The 24,470-nt window shown below is 55.1% G+C and overlaps 1 protein-coding gene and 1 long non-coding RNA gene across 2 annotated transcripts in view; both read right to left on the reverse strand.

The window, feature by feature from the left end:
- Nucleotides 1-24,470, reverse strand: part of RNF165 (ring finger protein 165) — a 97,525-nt gene that overhangs the window by 68,263 nt on the left and 4,792 nt on the right. The gene's annotated exons all lie outside the window — the stretch shown is intronic.
- LOC116572178 lies at nucleotides 4,305-6,700 on the reverse strand. The gene is made up of 3 exons (XR_004278150.1): nucleotides 6,675-6,700; nucleotides 5,618-5,683; nucleotides 4,305-5,061 (listed from the first exon to the last, which is right to left on the reverse strand). It is a non-coding gene; the product is annotated as an uncharacterized LOC116572178 (long non-coding RNA).

The following is a 24,470-nucleotide window of genomic DNA, read 5'->3' on the forward strand; positions in this document are numbered from 1 at the left end:
CCCTCTCCAGGAGGCAGGCACCGCTAAGGGTCCCGGAAGGCCCCACAAAATGAGGCACTCTGGTCACCTCAGAGAGCGTGCTCCATGTCCTCACAGCTCGTACGCCGATGTTTGCTAGAACACACTGAAACCCACCTGGGGTAACTCTTGAGGATGTTTTGGCCCAAGCAAACTTCTGGTTGGGAAGGAAGCACGTGGGTAGGAGGTGGGGAGAAAAGAGCCCAGAAGACCTTTTATCTTTAGGAAAGAGGTTCCAGGGAGCAGAGCCCAGGCCTCAGGGCCTCTGAGAGGTGAGCCAGGAGGTCATGCTCTCACTGGTGGAACCCACCACAGTCTTGGTGTCACCCAAGACAAAGAGGCAAGTTCCCTGTCCTCAAGGAGCTCGCAGCCGGGATGGAGAGACACGGCCAGCTCCCTAGGACGGTGGCAGGCCTCCATCTGCCCGTAAGCCCCCACTCTGGGCTGCGGCTTGACCATCTGCTCTCCCCCACGTCCCCTCCCCTGCACCCACGACAGGGCTGCACTCAGAGGAGGTATCGACCAGCACAGGGGTGGGGATGCGGGGTGTGCTGAGGTGAGGAGGGGACCCAGCGACCAAAGGGGGAGTCCTGACCAGAGGGTGCGTCAAACTGAGAAGCAGGGACAGACTCCACTTCAGGGCCAGCACAGCCCCCCGCGTAAGCCGAGCTTTGCAAACCGCCTCAGCCCCGGCTGGACACGGACGGATGAAGAGCGCTCAGCTTCAGAGCCAGGTTCAAAGCCCCGAGAAGGAGGGATTTTCTTGGCTCAGTACTGCAAAGCCATGTTTGTTCAGACCCCTCTGACTTAGCATGAGTTATGCTTCCCCTTGCTTGGCTCAGCTCATATTTATTGAGCATTTACTGTGTGTCAGGCCTGGACCAGGCCCTGGGGATCCAGCAGGGAAGGAATCGGACAAAGCCCGTGCCCTCGTGAGCTTGACGTTGGCGGCCTGGGTCCATTCCACACAAGAGCCCTGGGGTCTGGCTGGCTCCTCGCCACCACCTCGGCCTTATCCGCCCCCGCGCCCCCCCACTGAGGCTCGGCCTCCGTCTGTGCCACGTGGAGGGCTGGGCAAAGACACCTCCAAGAGCCTTTCAGCACGAGGATGCTGGGTTACCGTCATTTAAAGGAAAGGGCCAGAGGGGGACTGCCGGGAAGAAAACCTTGTCACGCACTTCAAACACCCCCAGTTAAAACACCCCAACCTTAGGACGGTGAGCAGAGCTCCCTCTTGTCTGTTCACCAGAACAAGTTCCCAGAGCCCTGCTGGCCAAGGCTGAGTTCCCCTGAGTCTGTAAGTCACAGAGCTCCAAGGCCTTCCCGGGTTCAAGTGAGGGAGGTATGGCTGTGCTCCCGCCTGCTTGGGGGGCTTCTGTGGCGCTCTTCAGAGTTCTGAAGAAGAGGATGTGAGTCACGAGGAGGATACCCAGGATGGAATTGCGGGCATGGCTAATGAGGGGGCCAAAGTCCTGGGGCCGGTGGGACCTCTCCCCACAACGCATCCCCACCCGCCTCCCACCCCTCCCCCCACGCGACCCACCTATAAGCCCAGCATCTTGTCAAAAGTCTGTTATCCCTTTTAGGAGCACCCTGAGGGACTCTCCCAGCCGACCCTAAGACAACAAACTCAGGTTTAAGGAATCTGGGGTAGAAAACAACTTTCTCGAAACGCCTTGAAGGGAATCATGGTGTCCTCAAGAATCCATCCTGTGGGCCTACTGGGGCCCACTTCATGGCCTGGTGGAGAGAAGACTGGCCTCGGAGGGAAGCCACTGCCTCCAACCCCTTGTCACCATGGACCTGTTCCCAAACCCAGGGCCTGGGGCCTCCCTCCCAACCCCCATCATTTCTGAGTAGGGATGAGGCAGGAGGGGAATGCCTTTGGCAAGCCAACCACAGCTGGATCTGAGCTCCATTTTGCTCGTGCTCTGTAAATGCTCTGAAATCCTTCTGGGACATAAGTGAGCTATTATCTTCAATGCTGCCCTATTTCTTCATGTCTTTAAGTGGGGAAATGGGCCATGAAGCAGATAAGAGACTCAGGGAAATTTGAGCTGAAAAGCATCTTGGAGATCTGTTCCCCGCCCCCAACCACTGCTTGCAAGCCCAGGAGACTAGGGTCCAAGGATAGTTAAGAGGGTCCTTCTCCCAGGAGCCCACAGAGGTGGGGCTGGAGGCCTTCAGGGTCTGCTGGCTCATGGGTGGGTGGGGGACAGGCCTTCACACCAAGACCACTACCCCATGCTAACTGACGCAGGCCCTTTCCTGGACAGTCGGCCCCACTGCCCCTCTCCTTCCATAATCGTGTCTACTTAACAACCACACTGAACAGAACATCAACAGGGATCAACAGGGCTGACCAAAACGGGCATGACAGACCTTGACAGGGTCCAGAGGAAAACCTGGAGGGCCACTGGCTGGACACAGGGGAGGGAGCCCCCTTTCGCTGCGTACACCCTCTGCCTTTTGGGTACTGTGTCATGTGCCTGTGATGCCCAGTCAAATATTAATAAGCATATATGTATGATATATATATGTAATAATGATTTTTATATCATAATGTATAATTACTATTTTTTGTTTTTTAGAAGGGCAAGTTTATAAGGATTGAGGTAAATTTTTGCCTTGGAACTATGGTGTACACCTGAAACATTGTTGTCAACTCCACTGCAATTAAATATAGATAAATCAAAAAATAAAATATCTCCCGCCTGGAGCCAGGGCTCTCAGAAGGTCAAGAATCGAGCACCTAATCCACTGGACTGCAGGCAGTGGGGTGGTAACAGTGGTGACACTTCACAATGGGTGTGGGGAAAAGGTGCTCACACCCTGGCTTTGCCAGCCCGCAGTGTGGTTCTCCGGCAAATCGCTGTTCCCTGCACAGTCCATCTCCCATCTCCCGTCAGCTGCTCACTGAGGGGCTAGCTGGAGTCTTCAAATTTTTCTGTTCACCGAGACCTTCCTTTAAATGCCGGTCCCATGAAAGTGCCCTTTGAAAGCCAGTAAAAAGTCTCTGGCTGGGGTGCTGAGTCCAGCCCCTGGGTTCCTCCCCTTTCCACAGCACTGCGGTCCCCATGGGTCCCCGAGAGCAACTTGAACACCCCCCAGGCTGGACGGCCCTCCTCTCCCTCCCGGCGCAGGGTCCTGAGAGCAGCCTGACCCTCCAGTGCCTGAATGCTGGCAGCAGCCCAGACAGATTTCCTCACATGCCTGCCAAGGGCAGTCCTAAGGGCTGGGAGGGGTTCTCCCAAAGCCCCCATCTCCTAGCCGCCAGGGAAGCACTGATAACTTCCTCAGTTTGGGGTCCTTTGCCTAGTGCTACCTGGCACTTGGGCCCACAAAGAGAAGAGAGCAGGGCAAGGCTGGAAAGCAGGGATTTGCCATGGAAACGTTTGAGAATAGGACACAGGCAACCTGGGTTTCCAGGTTTGTTTGTAAACGAGGTGATAGAATATCGAATGCGTTTTCTTAGGAACGCTGGGTTCCCAGGTTAGCCCACAGAAGCAGTAGGGTGGCTATGCCAGTTGGGTCTGACTATCCGTTGGAGTCTGCTGTCTGACAGAACCCCCTGTGGTCCTCCCTGGCCGGCCACAAATTCATTATCCCTCCTCCCAACCTAGCCGCAGGAGTGAAGACCTCCAGCACCCTCAGCATCCCAGCAGTGAGGGCTCCAGGGAGGAGGGGAGCACCGACCTTGAATGGACCACACTGGCGGGACGAGGCTAGCTCTGTTTGGGGGAGTGAAGTGGAAGCCTCCCAGTGAAGCCCATGCCTGAACTCGTGATGCGTGTCGTCTTATTCCCAGTCCAGAGTGCCCTCATCAACCGACTTCGGTGGAGGCCATGACTGATCTCCCAATATCCATCTTTCTCTTTTGACAGTAACAGAACGCCCCGTTTTCAGCTGGCCATGGCTATCTGGAATACAGACTGTTTCCCAACCTCCCTTGAAGCTAAATATAATTCAGCAACTACAAGCTCCCCAACAGGATTTATATGGAAATGGCACATGGGATTTCTAGGAAATGCCTTAATTTTGATAAGGTGTCCTCACCTCTTCCTCCTTCGTATTTGCTGGAATGAAAACACAAGGGCTGGAGCTTTAGCAGCCATTTTGGGCCACAAGTGACTTTGGGAATGGAAGTCACGAATGGCAGAGCAATTAGTAGAAGGAGCCTGATTCCCTGACAGTTTGGAGCACCACACCAGCCTTGGATGGCTCCCTCCAGACTTCTACACAGGTGAGAGAAATAATCTGGATTTTAAACCAAAGAAAATGCCAACCAATACAACGATATTTCAGGTGGAGTCCATGGGGCCTCTGGCCTCAGTTCTGGCATCCCCTTTGCTCTCTGTGCTCCAACCATACCAGACCGCTTCTAGGATAGGCCCTAAGCTCTAGTCTCCAAGATGCCATTCCCTTTGCTGAGCACTGTCCTCCCGTTCCTTGTCTGACTGACTCCTCCTCATCGGTCTACTCCCCTTATGTGCCACCTCCTGGGAAGGGGTTTACCTGACCCCAGCACCCACTGAAATCCACCCCAGCAGACCGTCCATACCTCCTGCAGGCAGTGCGTAGCCTGCCTTGCCCATCCCAAACCCCCTGGGCCTGGGAGAGGGCTCAGGTTGTCAGACTGAATCAAAGTGCCCGATTCTAGCTTCGGGACGGCTGGCCACACGGCCTTCTCATGTTAGCTCTGTGAAGTGAACACTGCTGTCTCCGCCTTCCAGGGAGGACCACTGAGGCCTGGGCAGGGGAGGCACCTCACCCAAGCTTCACCTCTGCTCAGCAGCCGTGGCGGGACAGGAGCCCGGTCCTCCTGACACACTGGTTGCGTGAAGGGTTTTTGGGGGTGGGGGCTTGGGGGTCGTCTGCGTCTCTGCAGGGACAGGCTCTGAGATGTCACTGTCAGGAGTCTCTCTTCTCGCGGTGTGTGGCCTTTTTTTAATCAAAAGAATATTTCTTGAGTACATCCTCCGAGCGAATCCTTTTCTAGACACCGGGGAACAAGGTGGGTGTCGTCCCCCTGCAGTTTTCTCCCTGAGCGCGTGAAAAGGGAAAAGATGGAAAAAGGAGCTGGTTGTGTGGGCATAAGGCGAGGAAGGGATGGTCCTGGGTGTCTGGAGCCTGTCACCGAGGGCCAGAGGCTCTGGGCTTTGGGGACACGTGCTACCTCATCCCAGGAGCCCAAGAGACACTCACTTCTCCTCTGTCTGCTGACACCATACCTCAAGACCAGAGCCAGCAGTTGGGAAAGTTCACAGAGGACACCTCCGGAACACCCCTCACTGCCCTCAAGGGGGGAGCAAAAGGGTGACCCACAGGATATGCCGCAGGCTTCGTAACTACCATGGCCTCATTTTCCAGGACTCACAGTTCTAGAAGGCGGCTCTGAGGAGGTCCTTGGCGCCTCTCTCCTGTGGCGGTGTGTGCTCTGTGCATTCCCGCCTCTGGGCTGTCTTTCACTCGTCCACTTGCTCATGCCCCACCTTCCTCCCCACATACCTGGAGCCTCCCCGGCCATCTGGCCCTTCCCCTTCCTGAAGCCTGCCCTGCCCCGCCCACCCCACCCAGGCCCCCTTCCTGTAATCCTCACCGCCCTCTTGGGCTGGGTCACTCCGGGGCCTGCATGTTTTATCCTTGTTGTGGGTTGAGTTGTGTCCTGTCAAAAAGATATATTGATGTGGAAGCCCCCCCAACCCCGTGCCTATGCCTTATTCGGATATAGGGTCTTCTCTGATGTGACAAAGCTCAACTGCAGTCACACTGATAGAGAGCCAGCCCTCGCCCAGAGACTGGTGTCCGTATAAGAAGGCCATATGTAGTCCTAGAGACACACCAGAAGAAGACCACGTGATGACAGAGGCAGAGATTAGGGGGAGGTGCCTACAAGCCAAGGACAGTCGGCCACCAGCAGAAGAGAGAAACAGCACAGAAGGGTCATTTTCAGAGCCTTCAGAGGGAGCACAGCCTGTCAACAACTTCATTCCAGACTCTTAGCTTCCAGAACTGTGACAAAAGAGATCTCTGTAGTTTTAAGCCACTCAGTTAGCCTTAGGACAAGCCTAAGGCAGCCAGTACATTCCTTATCAAGACTGATGCCCTGTGTCCCTAAGCAGAAGGTGACTCTGAAACATCAGGAGGAGTCTTGCTCCCCTGTATACCCAGACGTAGGGAAAGAGGTGAGTGGAACCTGAGGGTTGCAGGAAAACCCCTGGCGTCCTGGACGGGACACCAGGAAATCCTCGCTCATCAGTCACCATGTCCTCCAGCACAGCCCCGCCAAATGAGATCATCCCTGCCGTGCTCCCTCCCAACACCCCGTCGGGTCATCCTGGCCCTTGTCCCTTCTCACGAGGATGTGCATATTTGTGGGTCATCTGTTTCTCCCTGTCACTCAACTAGACCGACAGAGGGTTCTGTTCAACACAGCGTGCTCTGTCAAGGGCCACCCTTGCTGCCTAACCCTGAAGGAGAATTAACAACCGTCAGCCCTGGGGAGAGGGCTGCGGGGCAGGAAAGGAGCCTGCTCTCACAATGAGTCTTCCCTACCTCTCTCATTTTCCCAGGGGCAAGTGTGTCTCTCTTCTTTAATGACAAAACAACTCATTTGCTTGTAAAAGTCACAGATCCGTAAAAATACAGATTCCTACCTCAGAAAGGTATCTGTGTGGTTGGGCCTGGGAATATGGATTTGGGCCAGCTCCCCAGGTAACCATAATGACAGAGCCCGTTGTCCCTACCCAAGGCGACAACTGCAGCTCAGAACATTGCCCTCCACCCTCCGCCAGGGCTCCACAGGGCTCTGGAGGAAGCCTCCTCAGTCTTCGGGGTCTCAGGCTCCCCTTAGTGTAAAGCCTAAGTCACCACACCACAAGCAGATTTGACCAAGATCTCGAAGGGAGGCTGGGAGTTACGGGGACAAGAGGTGGTACCATGAGAGGAGCAGTAGTGCCACGGGGAGTGGCCTGGGGACACGGGGTCCAGGAAGGGGCACCAAGACTTTGGGCACCCACTCTTCTCTCAACTGCCTTTGTCTTGGGCTTGATTCATGGGCGTCCTTGGCAGCATGTGAGTCCTCCCCTATGTGCACACGTGTGCAGGCACACACCTGGCCTGTTGTGAGCAGATGGACAGACCCACGGTGCCCCCACCTCCTCCCTGCCTCCCCCTCCCGCAGCCTTGCCACCAGCCCTGAAGCTCTCAGGCAAAAAAAATACCAGACAGAAGGCAGAGGAGGAGGGAGAGAAGACTCCCTGAACCTATCTGGTCATTAATTAGTATGTGGCTCTGAGCAAGTCTGTTTGCCTCTCTGGGCCTCAGTTTCCTCACAGGTAGAAGGGAACAGTGAGCCCAGCACTGAGAAAGACCCTGAATGCCATGCTGGGTGCCACCCTGGCCAGTCAGCACCCCTGCCCTGAGGGGTGAGGGCAGGAAAGGCAGCCGTCTGGCTCAGGGCTCGAGAACCCCCTGGACTCAGGGATGTGACCGAGACATAGAGGGCAGCGTAGCAGAGTGGCGACAACTCAGACTCTGGGGTTCCCTGCCTGCGTCTGAGTCCAGCTCGGCCTCTACAAGCTGTGTGGGCTTTGGCGACCTCTCTGTGCCTCAGCTTCCCCATCTGCAAACCAGGGATAATGACGGGATCTACCTCCCAGGGATGGTAAGAGGACAGAGTGAGGCCGTGCTCAGAGTGCCCAGTAAGGGGGACCCTCCAGCCTGTCCAGGAGGCAGGAAGCAGCCAGGCTCAGCTGTGCTCACAAGGGAGACAAGATTCAGCCTCTAACAGCCTCCAGAGCTCTCTCACCGCCCTCCATGCCGGGCTTGGTAGCATCACACTGACCACAGAGCTTTTCCCCAGTGTGGACCTAAAGTAAGCACCCCTGCCCTCTCCCGGCACCGCTGCCACAGCACCCCTGACCACCCCCCAACCCCTATGTCGTGAGCTATTCTGCCCCCTAGCCCGTGTCACCTTCGCACGCTGCTGACCTGCTTACTTATTCACCGTGGGGCAGCCCCCACTTGAGCGTCAGCTCAGGGAATCCGGCCTGGAGGGTCTGGCTCACTGCTGCAACCTCAGTGCCTAGAACACGCCTGGGACGGGCCCTGAACACGCTCAGTCAACATGTGGGAATGAGTGAGTGAATGAATGAATGAAAGGAACGGAGATAAGGCCATCTCTTTGGTCTCTGATAGGCCAAGCCTCTACAAGTTCCTGGCAGAGTAGGGGCTTAATAAATATTTCAGTAATAAATCAAGGGGGCAACAAGGGCGGAATGGCAGAAGCTTGGACCTTCCCTGAGCCAAACTCATCCTGGTCTAGGGCCAAGCGCCATGGGAACCCTGCCAAGGAATGGCTCATGGCTTTGGCCCAACAGCCCCATCACATGGCCATACCTCCACGGTGCTGCCCACCACAGAGGCCCTTCACCATCATCTTCATCATCATCATCGTCACCATCATCATCACCATCATCAACAGCCAATCAGATCCCTCACGTGGCGGGGCCATCCTGGGTACTTTGGTGCTGGGGTCCCAAAAGCATCATGGAGCCATGCAAGGCTTTGGCTCACGTGCGTGCAGCTGGGATTAGGGAAGGTCTTGAGGGGATAGGTGAGTTCACAAGGGGTAGAGACAAGGAGGGGAGCTGCCAGGAGCCCAGGCAGAGGACAGGCAAGGGACCTCCCAGGCACTGGGAGACAGTGGCTGGGGGAGGAATGGGAGGCGTCAGCATCCTTGAAGGCTCGTCTTACTATCCAGAAGATTGGCAGTCCTCTGATAGGCACGGGAAGGGGGCTTGGATAGCTGGTTTAAAGAGAGAGGGAATGTCAAGGAAGTTCACATTTTTCCTAGAATATTAGCTCTGGGCATGTCTGTCCTTTCCAGAGCCTTTTAGACAACAAGTATGCCCCGTGGTCCTCACTAGCCCCTGAAGAGTAAAGCAGAAAATAATGCACCTCCCATCAGATCAGCAAAGAACCCAAGGCCCCAGAATTATTAACAAGGCTGGTCCACATCCAAGGGGTCCCAGGAATTTTGTCTCCCAACTTGCTGACTTTCGCCCCCCCCCCCAATGTGCTCATCCCTCTCAGTCCTGGGGTGAGAGGGAACATGTAATGTTAAAAACCAAATGAAGGGGGATGTCTGTATTGAGAAAGGAACATAGATGTTATTAATCACAAACTGGACACTGACATTTGCCCCTGAGGGTTCTACAGACTGATCTGTGGCCCCCAAAGCTGTGTGAAAAAAGCTGCCAAATTTCATCAGTTCTAGGAGGCCACCAACTGCATGGTGAACCATCCCTTTATCAAGCACGAAAAGATTTTTAAAAGGCAATTAAACTAGCACATGTGGGCATTGATCAGCTGCACTCCAGTGTCAGAGATGTGAAATGCACAAGTGTGCGTGCCGCTCAGGAGCTTACTGACACTGACAAAGGCAGTATGTTGTGTAACAGCCTAAAGTGTGGGGCAGAGACCCCAGGAAGAGTCTAACCAATGACGGACACTCTTGTCAAGATTTCTCCTGTTTCTCCTGTTTGTGAATAACACGGTTAGATCTCGGTGCCAACGCATTCTGACCACGCTTCTTCCTCTTCCCATCCTGTGCCTTGTGCCCCCAAGAAACCTCATCTTTACTGTCTCTATGGTCAGAAGCCCTCAAACCTGAATAGCCCCTCACTGGTCACAAACTGTGTTGGGACCCCGGAGGCAGGTCCCATGGTGCCCCCTCTTGCGTCCTTCGGCACACAACCGTGAGCCTCAGAGCTAGTACCGAGCCCAAACCCCCAATCCCTGACCCTGCAATGCCTCCTCCCCATCGTGGCTGCTCCCCCAAGAGTTTGTCCCCCAAACCCCACTCCACAGGGGTCTCTGTTAATGGGTGTGCCTCTCCCTGGGTCTTCCCCAGACAGGTGACCGCAGCATGGAAAGAGACAGAATAATTCATCATCAGGAACAGAAAGCAGAGGAGAGGAAAGAGAATTGGGGAACCCAGAGGCTTGTGGCTCCTGCCCTCCTGATTCAGGAGCAAAAACAGAGACCAAGAGGTGGGTCCGGGTGTTCACCCTGGCTGAGGGCCTTTGGCCAAGCACCTGCCTCTCCCTGGGCTCTGTTTCCTATAAGATGGGGGTGGTGGGGTGATGACCCAGGTATCTCTGGGTACCTTCCAGCCCTGCCATTCCAGGTTTCCAGTGAAAACCAGGAAGCTAAGTCTTGAAGGACAGGAAGACAGAATCATCTGGGGTACAGACAGGCCACCCACCAGGAGCCCCGGGAACCATGTTCCCAGCCCTCAATGTGGGAAGTCTGTGTCTAGTTACTGCTTCTGAGGCATACCCCACTTCCCCCAGCAGAGAGTCTGAGGCAGGAAGGCAGACCTGTCCTCTACACCCCCCCCCCAAGCAGCTCCTAGGCCCCATCATCTCCACTCTGATTCCCAGAGTCCTTCCCCATGCCCCCCCCAACCACCTGCCTAGGGATGGGGAGGGATTTAGGGATGGGTATGTGACAGCCCTTACCAGAGGCAGTGGGCTGGGGCCTAGGGAGCAAGCTGGCATGCACCAAGTACCTACTATTTACCAGGCACCTGTGCGGAAAGCTCTAGGGATCCCCTGTCTCTCACTGAGTTTCCCCAGAGGTTAGAACCTCACTCTCTCCCAGCAGTCTGATGTGGAGGCGGTGCTCTTGACCCCCCAGGCCAGCCTGCCTCTGGGGCAGTCACCATGCCTTGCCCCTGCCACAGCTCAGTGCTGCCTGCGGGCTCTCACTGAATCTCCCAACAACCCCAGGGGCCGGCCATGATTACACTGCCATTTCTCAGATGAGAAAATTGAAGCACAGAGAGGTTAAGTACCTTGCCCAAGGATGCACAGCGCTTGCTGAGGGTCTACTATACACCACCCCCTGGGCTGGGCACTTCCAGTCACTATCTCAGCCTCTGCTCTAACACCTCACTATATTCTTGTGGACAAGAGACAAAATGAGAGCTAGTCACCAGGACCACAAGAATCTGTCATTAAATGAATGAATACATCCCATCAATACGGCACAGGGGTTTGATGCCAGCGTGGAGGGTGTCTTCTCCCTTCCCACCTTGAGGCTCTGTGAACCCAAGGTGGGGGGCGTGCTAGCTCACCCACCACACTCAGTGGAGAAGTGCACACACAGGACAATCTTTAATGAGGATCGCGGCAAGGCCTAATGTACGGGTCTAAGAACCAACTGAGGCAAAGGCACTTATCTCCCAACATCTATTCTCTCCTTCTATGGTAACAGAATGCCCCAAATTTGCTGGCACATGGCCTTCCAGAATGAAGACTACATTTCCCAGCCTCCTTTGCAGCCACACATGGTCATGTGGGTCTGTTCTGGCCAATGGGATGAGAGTGGGTGCTGGGCAGCCTGGCCTCATGTGTCTCCTTTCTTCCTCCATCCCACTGCTTGGAAAGTGGCCATGGGGGTGAACCATCCTGGACCATGCAGAAAAGGGCCACACCCTAGGGAGGGGTGGAGCAACAAGAGAGGAGGTAACTGATGCTTGACAGAGAGTACCCACAGACCATGCCTGCCCAGGACCACTAACTCCAGGCTATTCTAGAGAGTTGCTACCTCCTTTAAACCCCCTTTATTTTGCATCGCTGCCTCCAGAGCCAAACTTACACCCTAGCAAATAAACCAGCTCCACTCGGCTAAGACAGAAACGTCTCCATAGCAGGTGTTGGCAGATTTGAGAGTTCTGGTCCACCTGAACTAAGCTCCATAAAAGGGAGTTGTGTGCTCAGAACAGCTAATACAAATGTAGACTGCATTTACACAAGTGTGGATTCTCGACTAGGGGAGGGCTTCCGATGGAGTCCATGCTGGTTTCCTTCCCATTTTGTGAGCTTTTATGAGTTCATCAAAGCAAGTGTCCTGGATGGGGCCTACAGCCCCCGAGGAGAAGGAAATGAGGGAGTTTGGCCCAAAGAAATGAGGGTGTTTGGCTCAGAAGTCTCCCCAGCAGAACCCTGCAAAAGCTTCCCTAGGCCTGGGAAGGCCGGGGCCTGGGAGACAGAGGCCATAAAGCAGCCATCCTGGGACAGGCCCAGGAAATGCAAGGGAAAAGGCAAGGGGCAAGGTCACCGCCCATGGGCCACTGCCACCCATCAGAGCAAGATGAGGGTTCCTTGTGTGAGTCAGATAGGCTCTCGTCCTCCACAACACAGCTCCCCCGCTGACCTGCAGTGACAGGGTCTCCCAGGCTACCGGTGGAGAAAGATCTATTGTATTCTGTTCCAGAGTACCCGCTCCCCGCCCACCCCGCCACCCCACAAAATTAGAGCCAGCCCTTGGAGGAATGCTGCTTAGGTCCATGGAGCATGAGGGCTCCTTGAGCATCTCGAGTTCTTATAGATCCCTCCCAACATACGCAGTAGCCTTACTCTCTGCGGAGGGCTGCGGTGTCTGTGTGCCTCCAGCCTGCCTCCAGGTTGGGAATACTGCCCCAGGTCATAGAAAGGACAGCCATGTCCAAGCCGCATTTAAACCCAGGCCTCAGTTTCTAGGCCATGAAATCTAAAACCACTTCTTGCAACACCTCGGTTTTCTTATCTTTCAATTGGCTTTAATAAAAGATAACCCACAGATCCACGTAAGATGCCTGAGAGGTAAAGCCCATGCAGCCCTCCGAGGGACAACATTCGCGAACTAATGCCTCTCTCCTACTCGGCAGGAGGGTCTCACAATGCTGGCGGGTCCCAGAGGTGCGGAGAGACAGCCTTTGCAAACTTTTCCATTTTGCTCAAGACCCAACCTCGTTCTCTGCCAGACTTTCTCCTGTCCTTTTCTCTCCAGAAATCCAGGGAAGGAAAGCCTTTGCTTGGAGCAGGGGGAACCTGGAGGGAACCACCTTGGCCGACCCACAGACCAATAATCATCTAGGCAAGAGTGTACATTCCAGACTCTGGCATTCCCAAGCCCTACCCCCTGGCTGGGGGAATCTGCATTTTTATAAGCTCCCAGGTGATTCTTACTTGGCATAGATGAGTTTGAAGCTCCTTGGCTGGGTGAACCCCCGGCCCTCCTCTCCAGTGTCTCTCTCCCCACACAAGTGGTCGTGCTTCCCCACCTTGCTCCCTGGGCCTGCAGACGGGCCCTCCCGGGACATCCCTCACCCACACAGCGCCAGCTCGGGGAGCTCCCGGGCCTCCGGTCTCAGCGCTGCCGTTGCCTTCCATGATTTATGACTGTGACTCCCACACACACTTCGGAGCAGGAAAACCCAGCGCACTGTTCACAAATTAAATCCAGCCCTCCTCTCCTCCCAGGTAACGGGCCCATCTGATGATAGAAGAGCTTATAAACAGCTATCATCAAATTAATCTCCATGTCAGAGAAATAATAGCAGTTATAAATAAGGCTGAGTATGCCTGGCTTCCCGGCTTGTTAGGACACTTCATAAAACAAGGCAGTAACATTAATACTGCATGGTCTCTTTAATTCCCCCAGCCACTGGGGTGCGGAAACTGAGCATTAAATGAAGGGTCTTCCCGGAGCGGCAGGAGGTAACCTCAGCAGAGTAGGGCTACTGGCCACTTCCTGGCCTCATTGCTTCTTCTCCCGACTCTGCTCAAACTGTTCCCATAATCGCCACTGGGGTTCTCTGGGTTCTCTGGGTTCTCTGCCAGCCAAGCTCACTCTTCTCCATGCTCTTCACGTGGCCTTCCCACCTCCCTGCCCCCCACCCCTCGCTTCCTGATGGCATGGTCCTCAGCCTTCATCCCAGCTCGAGCCCCGCCTCCTCCAGGAAGCCCTCCAGGCCACTTGACATCCAAAAGGGGCTCTTGAGGTTTGCTTTATCCATCACCAGGTGGCTATAGCGGACAACGCGTCAACTCAGCTGTGCCTCCCGCATTAGCCCACACAGACACAGCCCCTCCTGGGCCTCAGCAACGCCCCGTGGAGAAAGCAGAGCCCCGAGGATGGGGACAACTAGGTGTCGCAAGGCCCAGCTCTGAGGCAGGTCTGGGTCCCTTAACTTGGCCAGACTGACCAGGGCATATGGAGACACCCAGGACTTGCGGCTTTATCCCGACTGAAGGTCTCCACCTCCTTTTTTGGACTATTAACTGTGCAAACTCAGTGACAGTGGGATGGGGGCCTCCTCGGGCCCAGGTGGCGTGTCAGGGACAGGAAGGAGAAGAGGTCCCATCTGGAGACATTCAAGCTCGCCTTTTGTCAGAGAATGCGAGCAGGTGTCACGGGTATACCTATGCGGGGGGGGGGGGGGGGGGGGGCTCGTGGTTATGTGTGCATTTATTTACATCTGTGGGGGTGGGGGTGCTATACGCTCTGATCCAGTACGGACGTTAATGAGTGTGACTGAGTGTGTGTGCTGTGTCCTAAGGGTGTAGGGATTGCGCATTAAGCGGGGACCGTGCGGGGGCCGAGTGTGCTGGGTTTGAGCATCTGGAGGCACTATTATGTGAACAGCAAGTGTGATGTGGATCGTGTGTCAAACGCTGCTGATGGCCAAGGGGCAAGGGGGCTCACAGCTGGGCAGGGAGAAAGCCCACCCTGTGGCATTGGCCCAAGGTCATAAATACAAAAAGGTAGGAGGGAAGTCTTAGGGAGAGTAAGGCTTTGGTGAAAGGCCAGTCCCTCCAGGGTCCCCTCCACTCCCTGGCCACTGGCAGAGCTGCCCCCGGGCTGGCCAGCAAGGGTGTCACTGGAGGGAGTGACCAGCTCACCCCTGACCTCCTGATCTTGGAGGTCTCTTCGGCAGATAAAGACAGCCCTCCTATGAGGAAGCCTCGGGGCTGGGGAAGGACTTCGAAATGAGCAGTCACCGGCGATGGGCCACCTTCCACGGCCTTTCTTAGCTGCCATTTCCCTTCTGTATAAGGAGTTGCTGGGGGCCAGCCTTGAGCTCCACGACCCCAGTGCCCGGGCCGGCATCTCCCAAACAGTCTCCATGTACCAAGTTCAAGGGCCGTTTTAGGACTCGCACGTGCACACACACAGAGGTCCGCGGTCACGGAGCGTGGGGAGCAGAACCAAAGGGCTCCTGTACAATGCCTTCAGCAGGCTCACACGCACTTGTGCTCCCCACCACAGGGATGACACGCCGAGTAGTTTGCTCATTGGTGGAACATGGACTCTTCTGAACAGCTCAGGGGGTCCCAGGGTCTGGGTGGATAGTGTGGCAACCGCTAGCCCAGGGCCCTACTGCAAGGGTGGGCTCCAGCCCCCCACCACACTCACCACATCCCCCTCACCTTGCCCTCCTCTGAACCCCTCCTGCCCTCCCAGCAGGAGGCCAGAAGGTGGGGGAGCTATTCTGCCCCCTCATGGTTTCCCAGGGAGGGGGCTGTCAACCATGTTTCCTAGGCCTTCAAAGGCAGAGCCCTGGGCTCGCCCTCAGTCCTAAGCTCAGGACATACTCCTCTGCGGAGAGTGGGTGCCCCTCCTTCCCAACGAAATCCAGCCAGACAGCCTCCATGCTGATTCACGGGCAACACTGCTATGCTAACACCCAGGAGTGACAAAGCCCAGCTCTCCCCCGCAGGACGTGGTCCTCATTCCCAGACCTGTGGGGCGGGTGGCTCTCTGCTCCTCAGCCCACCCTGCTGCCCCCACCCCTTCTCCTGGGCAACTGCAGGCACCCCTTAAGACTCAGCTCGGGGTCACCTCCCCCAGGCAGAGAGAGCGCCCAGTACCCCCTGGGACCTTCCTGCATACTGGGTCTATTTTGGGTAGGAAAGGAGCTCAGGAAAGTGGCTGGCACAGGTGAGTGCTATGGGAGCATTTGCTGGTGCTTTTGTTGTCTCTGTTCTTGTGTGTGTGTCCAGTGCCCAGGGCACATGCTCCATGCACAGCTGTCAAAGGAGCTGAACAAACCCACCATCAGATCTCTCAGCCTCATTGTAACCCTGTTGGGGGCCACTGCGGGGGCAGGGAGGGTGATCAGAACTGTCCCCATTTTACAGATGAGAACACTTTGGCTCAAAGAAGTTTTTCCTCCTCCCCTTTGTTCCCCTTACCAAATTCAAAGTGCCTTCTAAAAGCAGGCAGAGGGTTCTGCATGTGACAACTTCCTAGGAGACAGCCACATATGACAAGAGTAGCCCCATACTCCGTGCCGGGCGTCAGGGTGGACACCGTCCATCCCCCTCATTCCATTCTCACTCAGCCCAGCGGGTCGGACGAGCACGCCATTCTGCAGAGAACAGAACTAGTGCCCTGAAAGGGCTGCCCACTTCAGAAGGGGCCACAAAGCCCCCAGCTCTGCTCAGGTGGCCTCACCCTCTGCAGGTGCACCCGAGGGATGGCATGTGCACCCACTGAGGCCCTCAGGCAGCCCAGCCAGATGGGGGTGGGAGAGGAGGCAGAGAATTGCCAGGGAAATGGCCAGGGCCAGGGGAGATGGCAGGGAGGAAGGGACCGGAATGGGTGGCATGACAGTGAAATGAGAGAACCCAGTGGTCCAGAAAAGAAAAAAAAAAAAAAACAGACGAGGATGACAGCCACAGGACTCTGAACATTCACCTCTTGGATCAGTTCGGGGTTTGTGTCGGGGGGCACGTGGGGGAGGGAAGGCAGGCCGACCTGATAGCTCCCCCAGGCCGCAGAGTTCCCATCTCCCTCCTGGGGAGAAGCTCCAGGTCTGCCTCTTCCGGGAGACACTCCTGGTTTTTTCAGGCCTCCGTGACCTCTCCCCATCCTGTGTGCCAGCCCTGACCAGTTGCCTCCAGGCTGAGCCATGCTTTCTAGCCAGCATGACCATCAGCTTGGCCCTCCGTGGAGCCCAGTCTGCCTTCTCCACCCACTTCAGGTGTGCTCGGGGGTCTCCCCAGCGAGGCCAGGAGCCAAAGCTCTCTGGCTTTGGGTGCTTTGGGTGCCCATCTCAGTTCTCATTAACTGCTTCCGTAGTGATGCTGAAACATGCCTGGCCCTCTCTTGCCTGTCCCTTAGGACCCCCTAGACTGTTCCAGGGTTCCAGGCCCGAACAAACAGAGTGTGTGTTCAGAGGGGACAGCGGGAGCTGGGAACCACCACTGCCGGCTAAGCACCGGGTTCCAGGTGCCTTGTACTTCATCTGTACGTCTCCCCTCACCTCCCCGCTGTGCCGACACCCACAACCATCATCTCCAGTTGTCATGATGAAGGGATGAGCCTCGGGAAGGCCCAGAGTCACCTGGCTAAGCCAGAACTGAACCCGGGATTTCTGGATGTCGACATCTGTGCACTTCTTGCTACCACTTACTGTCCCCGGTTGTCCTCAAGGACCAGCCAGCAGAGGCTTGTCCTGCCCAGGAGCAGGCCTCAAAGTCAAGGCAGACCTCTGTTTGGGGCGATGAAAAAGTTTTCAAAGGAAAAAGTAGTGATAGTGACACAGTGTTGTGAATATACTCAGCGCCCATGAATTGTTTGGTTTACAATGGTTCAAACAGCAAATTTCATGCTCTACTCTAGCTCCCCCTTATCTGCAGGAAATATGTTCCAAGACCCCCAGTCGATGTCTGAAACCACAGATAGCACCAAGCCCTATATATAACTGTGTTTTTTTCCTACACACACATACCTGGAATAAACTGAATTTATAAATAAAGCAGAGTAAGACATTAACAATAGCTAATAATAAATTACAACACTGGTACTAATGCACTCTAATAAAAGTTACACGAATGTGGTCTATTTCTCAAAATATCTCACTGTGCTGTACTCACCCTTCTTCCTGTGATGATGTGAGGTGGTACCAGGCCTGCGTGAGGACAGGAAGTGAGGTGAAGGACACAGGGCCCTAAGATGTAGGGTTAGGCTGTCACTGACCTTCTGACCGTACGCCAGAGGGAGGATCATCTGTTTCTGGACTATAGTTGACAGTGGGTAACTGAAACCCTGAACTGAAAACCTCAGAGAAGGGTGAGCCGCTGTGTACAATTTACTACAGTAACAGTGAGAGTCTTTTAGAGTCCTGAGGGGAGCCCGGCTGGGTATCCGCCACAGTAAAGCCTCCCTCACATGCTTCCTCATGGGATTCATGTCCACCTCCCCACTCGAACCCTTGCTCCCAGTCCTGGCTCTCCAGGCAAGGGAAACAATATGGCAGATTGGCAGCCATATTGAAATACCATGCTTTTCTCCACCCAGTCAAACCCCACACGGTCTTCAGCCTCACCCAGTTGTGCCTTCAACTGGGTCCAGTTGAAGCACAAAGCATTCTTCAACCACCCCTGTCGGAGCTGCTAGAGCTCGGGCCGCTTCCCACTAGACTTGAGTCAAGACCCAAGAAGACCACTGGCCCCTCAGAGTCAAGAGACCCAGGTCCCAATCCTGACTGCGGTGCTCGGGAGCTGACTTTGCAACTCGAGCCACTGGACCAGCTTGGGTTTCCAGCTCTGTGAAGAGATCTTGCCTCACCGGGCATGCTTCCTATCTTCCAGGGCAGCACCCGAATGACAGAGGAGTATGAAACAACCCGCCCCCAAGCACGGGGGTACAATCTGGCCTGCCCGCATGAAACACGTCATCAGAGTCCTACATTTTCACTCAAAAGTTCATTTAACGTTTGTAACTGGTGACTTAAGAGTTCTTTGTCTAGTCTAATATAAAACCCCCTTTTTCCCCAGATCTAGCAGTAAAGCTGGAAATCACGCTATGTTTACGCTGGGGCAAGGCAAGGCCCTTTTTGCCAGGAGTCAGGGATACTCCCAGAGGGCAGGCCAGGACCACCCTGTCATGGTGAGCCCAAGGAAGGACTCTGCAGGTATGGACACAGGCTTCGTGTGTACTCAGGATGCGCAGCCCCTGCTGGGGAGTGGGGACAGTGACAACAGGGCATGTCTCTAACGTCTTCCTCCCATCTTCCCACCCTCCGTGCTCCTCTCCTCCGCCTGTCTCCCGGGGGAAGCTTGGACCCTTCAGGATGTGGTGAGGACAGAATGGGAAAATGCCCCCCAGGTTCCTGTCTGGGCTCCTCCCCCACCTTCTCCATCACACTCCCAGCTCACCTGGCCAGGGAGGGCCGCCTGGCTGTTTTTCCCTTCACCACCTGTGACCTCACTTCCCCTCCCCCTTCTCGCGAGCCCACTCCTCCTGGCAGGGAGAAGGCTCTCGGCTCCTCTGGCTCTGGCAGGGCCCAAGCTCCCTCCCACAGCCTCTTGCTGCCCTTCCCTCTTGGCCTGGCTCCAGCCTTGCCTCCCAGGTGGAGGGGGGCAGCCTCAGCATCCATCCCTTCAGCCGAAGAAAGTCCAGCAGGTGCCGCCTCCCAGGCCCAGCTTCCCTCCAGAGCAGCGGACCGAGCTCCCTCTTTAGGTCTGACTTCTACCTATGTCCAGAGAGACATGGACCCGCCAAAGGGGAGGCCAAGGCCACAGGCCACCTAACCCGGGGCTCAGGAGGAGCTCTGGTGAGCTCTGACTAAATTGAGGCCAAGGTTCTGTCCGGCTACCTCAGCACCAAGTTGGACACACAGGCTGCTGAGCCAAGGGTGACTGGCAGTGCGGGAAGCCTTGAAGAAAGGTCTGTGCACCCCGATGTTCTCCCTGTCATGCCTCACCTTCCCTAGAGCCAGATTTCTCAACTCTGCTCAGCAGGGCCCTTTCCTGGCCAGTCGGTTCCCTCTCCACCTCCAGGGAATATCCTGGAGGCTGAGGGCCTTATGGGGAGGACCATCTTTTGGCTTAAGGAAGACTCCTGGTATCTCCAACCCTGGGGGCAGGGGGGGCGGCGGGGGAGAGGGCATTAATTCATTACCGTCACAGAGTTCAGGAGCAGGAGAATTGCTGTAGGAGAGGTGGTCCCAGGAGACAGGAGGGGAGGCATGGAGGACCTGGCTTCTGGGGGAGCAGAGCGCCAGCAAAGCTGGCTGTGGGGGGGAGGGGGACACTGGAGAGCGCCTCCCCTGCCTCCACCCCACCCGCACATGCTTCCCTCCCACTGCCAGCCCCAGACTGGGAGCAGCAGCTGTTGCAAAGCTTCCTGCCCTTCCTTGAGACAGGTGTTGGCCGAATTCTCACTTCCTCCCAGTGGAGGGCTCCTCCACCCCCTCTCCACGTGGCAGGCCGGTGCTGAGTCAGCAGTCAGGCTTCCTCTCCTAGCTGCACCCCGCTACCTGGCGCAGTGGCTGAGCCCTGATGGGACAGGCCAATTGATGGGTGGCTTCCCAGAGCACCAGCCCCCCTGTCCGGGCTGGCACACCCCGGGGGGGATGTTCCAGGGAAAGGATGCAGTAGGGAACAAGGGGAACTTCTCACTTGGAGGGCAAACCCAGGCAGCAGAGCAGGCGCCCCCTGAGCTCACGCCCTGGGCCAGGCCAGACTCCCTGCCCTCCCACAGTGCGACCTGCTGCCCAGAGTTGCTCCTGGGCGTTAAAGAGCGCACGGCTGCTGCTCCTGTGGAAAGTCAAAGAGGCAATGGAAGGTGCCTCTCATCTAGGGGAAACCCCAGTGTTTTCAAGCAGGAAGGGGCCATGAGGCCGTCAGCTCCCTTGGCAGATAGCAAGTGAGTACGCAGAGCCGGTGGCCAGTCACCGGGGCAGGGCAGGACTGTGAGCCCCAGCTGTTCCCACCCCACCCAGCACGCCCCCCACATGGCCTTTCTGAGAAATGCCACTCACTATTGCTACCGTTGCCTTAGGCTGGCTTCTCGCTCTGTTTCCTACCCATCACTTCATGGGACAAGTCCTGTAAGACAGACACCATGGGTCTAACCTCCCCACTTGACTGGTGGGCCAACTGAGACCCAGGGGAGGACATTGACCTGCCCAAGATCACGGAAGTCTGTGGCAGAACAAAGACCAGCACCCAGCTCTCAATAGTTTCTGCAAACCTTCTTCCTTCCCCAAGGCCATTCTGACCTGCCCTCCCCTCCAGCTGTTCGGACCTATTGATGGGAGGGGCTGAGGGGGGCAAAAAGACTTCAGAGCTGTCAGCTCCAGCCCCAGACCTCTCCTCCCTGGTGGCCCCCAGCACCCCTGTAATCCAGGGCTACGGGAATGCCTTCCGTGCCACTGAGCCCTGGCGCCGAGCCACGGCTCACGGGGAATACGGTGCAGCCAGTAACAAGGATGCTTGTCAAAACAACACAGGGAGGCATGGAAAGGCTGTGACACGTTACATTTAAAAAAAAAAAAAAAAGGAGACTATAGGGTTGGACATTACTGTGTTTGCAGCTTGATGAAAAATATACACATGTATGTGCAGAAATGTGGGAGGAACTTCACTGGCATGATCTCAGACAGGGGGACACCTCAGAGATTTATTTTCTCCCCCTTTGGTCTATTTTCTAAATCTTCCAAAAGTCATTCTAGTCCTTCCATGATGGAACCTAGATGGAAGTTGTTGAGTGCCCAAGCTCCTCTCCCTCACATGCGCAGGGCCAACCTTTTCTGCAAACCCATGAGGCCGTGGACCTAACACTTGCCTGCCTTGGAGTCTGTCTTCTCTAGAAGGGTGAGACTGGGTGAAAACCATTCAGACTGAGATATCGGGGCACAGCGGGGCGCAGCACCCAGGATGTCCACGTCACAAGAGAGGCTACGGAGAGAACAGCCTCCTGACTAAAGACGGCGTGTGTACAACCGGATAAGGGGTTTCCAAGACTGGAGAGAGAGGTTTTTGAGGAGTTGTCATGGAAACATGAAGAATTTTTCCTGGAGTGAATTTCCTAACCCCACCAGGTACTTACTAGAAGTCTTTAATCCCAAGACAGGGCCATGGTCCCCTTCCTTCTGTCACTCTTGGCATCTCAAACTCACTGAGCTCATCTCTCCCTGAGACTGACTGGTGCTCCCATCTTCCCGGCTTGTTTCCATGGTCTTACACACTCCCCCCACACCCTGAGACCTCCCTGCCCTTCAGCCTCTCCGCCAGACTTGATTCTGCTCACTTCTTATCTTAAGGCCCCTTATGAGAACGGCCCTTGCCATCGCCCAGATCTCTGATGTAGGCCCATCACCTCTGGAAGCATGTCGTGGCCTCCTCCCAAGCCTGAGCTCCTAAGCTCCCCACTCTGTCATCAGCGCCACCATGAGCTGTTGAAATCCCACTCTCCCCAGAGAGCTCCCAATGGCTAAAGGGACAAGTTCAAACTCTCCCAGAGCTTCTCAAGGCCTTCCAAAACTGGCTTCCAAGTATCTTCCGGCCCTTTCTCCCACATTCTCCAGACCTCGTGCTGCTTAACTCCTAGAGCTATGCTTTGGAGAGAACCATTCAAAGACAGACAATGGTGCCGGTGCCTCCTGAGGCCATGCAAGGCACACATACCCCTACAAACACACACACACACACACACACACACCCCGCACATACACAGCCCTCCCTGTAGGCACGTCCTACCCTCACCACATCAGCGGAGCCCCTTGGCCTTAGCCAAAGTCTCCCTCCTTCCCCACCCCCACCTAGAGCCCTTCTCTCTCCTCCTCCCTGCTGAAGCACACTACCCTTTGCGGCTCATCTTAGCCCCACCTCCTCAGCAAGGTCGTCTCTGAGACTTTATCTGGTCCCTCACGATTCAATTCCTACAGTTATGGGGGACGGAGGGCAGCCACTTCACAGGCCAGCCCCCTCGCAGGCCCTAGGCACCTGCTATCCACCAAGTGCCTTTGAATAGTCTAGACACACCCTATCAGGTATCAGATGGTCACTATTCAGGTGATGCTCAGACAGTGGTCTAAGTTCACCCTTCAAGGCCAAGATGGGGCTGGGACTTAACCCCTGGATGGCCCCAGGCTCTCTCCCCCTCACCTGGTGCGGATGCTCTGCTGTCTGTTTCAGTGCTTTGGCATAAAACATCTTAGCATGGGGTTTCCGAAGCATTTATCTCCCAGCCTCAGCATAAGCCGCCCTTGGGAGGGCAGGCACCCCGATCCTTTTGTATCCCCCTTAACTGATCCCCAAGGAGGTACTCAGTTAAACACCCATTAAACACACGAACAAACAAGTGAGTGAGCGAATGGACGAATGACTGAGCACACGAAGTCCCAGGCATTGCGAGTGGGTTCCGCTACAGGGTTACAGAGGTCTGCCTTTAGTTCTTAAGTCATCCAGAAAATCCTCAGTGCCTCTGCAAGACAAGCCCTCCCCACCCTTCTCCCCCAACTCTCCTGGAAATAGATCGGCTCCTCTGTGGCTAAGCCATAATGGAAGCTAATAAATACTGATTCCCATACATACTACATTTAGCCAGGAATTTTTAAAGAGCTATTTAGACCCACAGAAAAACTAAGGCACAAATGTCTTGCACATTTATGCAAACAGTAGTCAAGTAGGACTGAGGTCCAGAGTCACACCCTGACAGGGAGTCCAGGGGCCTGAGACTCCTGGCCAGGGAAGGGACCTCACAACGCACCTGGATCCACACGGACTTGTTGCTTTCCTAGCGAAGGAAACCAGTATGCTGTTCAGGGGGACGCCTTGGGGCTGTTTATTTAAAGATGGGAAGGATTGGGGTCGGGGCAAGGCTGGGTCAGGAGGTGAGCAAACTGTAAGACAAAGAGAGGTGACCTACTCTGTGTCACCTGCCTCTTAGAGCACTGAGGCCTTTGATGGTCTTTCCCCCTAATCTTGGCTGGTTTCTGGATAACTATTATTTCAGAAAACTCATCATTTAAGTGGCCCTTATCTGCTGCTAGTTTCAAGAGTCCTTTTGTTTGAAAAGATGACTGGCAAACGAGAGCTGTGCTTCATCTCTCTACAAGGTCTGTGGTGTAGGATCTAAGTAACAGATGGCTTTTCCAAAATCCTGGAGTCAAAAGTTATTAAAACGGATATGTATCAGATGGTTGAGAGAGTAGACACAAAGCACAATGGCTTTGTAACGATTGTATCATCCAGTCAAGGGGGAAAGGGCTTCTTCATCTGAATGTGTTTCTTCTGACAATCGGGGTGAAAATAGAGCATGATTTGATAAATTGCTGAAACATGACTTCCCATTAACCCCACTAGCTTTCTATATTATTACTAGGTTACGAGCCCATCCTTGCAATTCTGACATACATCACACTAATCGAGAAAAAGAGAATCTTAGAGCCAGTTAACATCAATGTAATAAAAGCCACTGCTCTCTAGGACAAAAACGAGGGTCATCACCTGATTTGGAGGGTAGTTTTACCACTGCTGAGGATGAGAGGGAGAATGGTTGCTTTTGCTTTCACAAATAGGAACCAAATTAAAAGTTTCATGTCAATCGAAATAAAAGAAGAAGGAGGAGGAGGAGAAGCAAACAACAAAAACAAAAAATCCTTGAAGGCCTGCATAGCTCTTCTCGCACCAGCGACAGCAGGAGCCTCCTCTGGGAACGTCCATGTGTGTCCATGTGTCACAGTAAATCAGCTCAGCTCTCCCACCCAGGCTGGGGAGAGCACCAGAACAAAGGGCCAGAGCAGAAAGGGCAGTAATGGGAGAAGAGGAGAGTCCTACCAAGCCACAAAGAAGGCAAGGCAGCACTGGCCAGGCAGGGTGCAC

Source organism: Mustela erminea, chromosome 13 (genome assembly GCF_009829155.1).
Source record: "Mustela erminea isolate mMusErm1 chromosome 13, mMusErm1.Pri, whole genome shotgun sequence".
In the NCBI taxonomy this organism is placed as follows: Eukaryota; Metazoa; Chordata; class Mammalia; order Carnivora; family Mustelidae; genus Mustela; species Mustela erminea.